This window comes from Penaeus chinensis, chromosome 7 (genome assembly GCF_019202785.1).
Source record: "Penaeus chinensis breed Huanghai No. 1 chromosome 7, ASM1920278v2, whole genome shotgun sequence".
NCBI lineage: Eukaryota > Metazoa > Arthropoda > Malacostraca > Decapoda > Penaeidae > Penaeus > Penaeus chinensis.
Genome location: NC_061825.1, coordinates 15668793 through 15671403, shown reverse-complemented (window position 1 = coordinate 15671403; position 2611 = coordinate 15668793). Strand labels below are relative to the sequence as shown.

At 31.8% G+C, this 2611-nt stretch overlaps 1 protein-coding gene across 1 annotated transcript in view; it reads right to left on the bottom strand.

The window, feature by feature from the left end:
* Positions 1-1396: 1396 nt before the first annotated feature.
* The window catches only part of LOC125027592 (fibrillin-2-like), a 135123-nt gene continuing 133908 nt past the window's right edge, over positions 1397-2611 (bottom strand). The window contains exon 47 of the mRNA XM_047616704.1: positions 1397-2611. This exon is cut by the window's right edge and continues 1099 nt beyond it. The gene's annotated coding sequence lies outside the window, so the exon portion shown is untranslated.

The window sequence follows — 2611 nt, the reverse complement described above, 5'->3', positions numbered from 1 at the left end:
AGCAGGAAATATAACAAAGTATTAGAGAAGTGGTAAGCCTGAATATATATATATATATATATTTATATATATATATATATATATTTATATATATATTTATATATAAATATATATTTATATTATATATATAAAATATATATATATAAAATATATATATATATATATATATATATATATATATATATATTTTTTTTTTTTTTTTTTTTTTTTTTTTTTTCTCCAACATTTAATGAGTGGTTTATGATCATCTAACAATTATGGTATAGCCACATTAAACATATTTTTGCTTTCCCTGCTTTGCCTTTTAAGAAAATCAAAGCAGGTATGTCATTGTGGCAGTTATGCAAAATTCTCTTGGTCCTAGATTTATTACACCATTTCTCTGTGAGGAAGGTGTCCAAATTTTGTTAAAATTAAAACACTGAATTACAAACAACCTACTTCTTAGAAAAAAATAACTTGAAATTAGATTTGAAATTAGCACACTCAAATTAAGTAAGCCCAAGTGCTTCTGTCAATGAAGAAATACAATTTTGTTCCCCTCTGTATGTGATGGAATGGCACCAACTTGAGAAATATGCTTAAGTCAGTAAAATTAAGATTGGGCTCACAGAGACAGGTGTTCCTTGGTGGTAAGCCAGAACACATGTACTTATGCATGTCATATATCTTTTCTTGTACAGTTAACCCAACTGCCCAAGATTCATGTACTGTCCCCTATAGTTTTTTGTGAATTTTGTTAAATACAGATGGCTCCACATGTGCTCAACCAGCAAGGAGTCTATCAGTTGACCCTAGTGGCTGATCCTGATTTCCCCATTCCTTGAATTTGCGGGAAAATGTGTGTTTCTTAGTAACTTAATGCAGTTGATATTGATACTGTTATAATTGCTATTAATGTTATGATTATTAAATTGTTATTGAAATCTCAATAACATTTAAGACAATGAAATAATGCAAAAGACACTTTCCAAAGGTCGAGGAAAAATGTAAACGTGAGATAGGTAGGACTAATAACTGACTCCTTGGTGACTAAGCACTTGTAGAGCCATCTATGTGTAAATATAATAAATAAACTTGTATTACCGTGGACATGCAATGTTTTTTTGCCATACGTGCCAATTTGGTTAATGGACTACTTACTTTGTTATAGTAGCTAAAATTAATCATCAGCACCCCATCATGCTGATGAACAACCAAGGGGAATTGTTAAAATTACAAACAGAATTATGTGATCATTATCAGATTCACTTTTTTTTTTTTTTTCAATACCTCCAATGCAGAATATAATGAAAGAAGGCTTTTGAAAAAGTGATTATACCGTGGAAAACTTACCAACACTGTACTGGCTTGGGTATTGGAAGACCTAAATGACAAAAAGAAAATGAAAGACGCCTAAGGCTTTGGTGATATTTATTATGAAACAAGACTTCATAAGCAGTCAGAGTTATGCAGGAGACTATGATTATCAATGTAACGGCACAGATGTTACGAGATCAGCGAGACTGAGATGAATATCAAAGGTCCTCAAGCTCACATATATTATGTTACCCAGGGAGTGTGACTGATGGTGAAGCAGCAGACCTAAGTGTTAGAAGTGTTAAAGTAACACTTGTAATTTGCTTTTGACTTTTTTTCAGAAATCTTTCAATCTAATGATTTAGTATGAGAAAGCAATCTTCTTTTTTCATAAAGTAAGACCGTATCATAGTACAATTATGGAAAAATACACTTGTGCAGCGATACTTAATAATAATTCTTCATTTTTATATACACACAGGATTACATACAAAAATTTGACCAACCATAAAATATACTGTGACAAAAATGACTTACTCTGGATTGATTCAATAGTCATTTCTTATCATTTCTAACAACTTGGTAAAAACAGGCAATGAGAATGGGTGTCACTGTAAAAGGAGATTGCACTTGTTAGTGAAAAATAATCAAATAAAGATTGACAGAACCATTTACTATCTTATATGAAAGTATGTGTGCAATAACTCCTTCAACAGAAAACTGACAAGATGAGCAGATATCACTTAACAGTTATGGTGAGTTTTTAATATGACAACGGTGATGTCCTTTGGCAGTGAGGGTGAACAATACTGTGGCTGAACTGGACACTGCATCTCCATAAGTGTAAACTTTGATGTCACAAAAATGGTAAATCTAATACCCTGATTTACTTAAATATATAAGTGTGTAGTTGTGTGTATGTCTGTGTGGGTGTGTGGGTGCACACACTTGATTAAAGTCTTTGTATGGTGCATGTACTTGCATATGTAGATGCATATATGAGCACATGCATGAACAAAATAATATAATACAAATAACAAATGATGTAGGCCATTAATATAATGAAACCTGAATTGCAGAGTATGTGCAATAAACAGTAAGACCCCAAAGTCATAAATAATATTTTGCTATGGCTACAAGGATGCAGCACGATGGAGATACATTGTCCCAGGACTAGACATTATGATTGCTCGATAGTTGGACACCACACAACGTGCGAAATCATACATCATAGCTCACCTAGAGAACTTATTGATAAAGCTAATTCCTTTGTTATTTTATGAAAAATCACACAAAAAAGAATATGATTAAT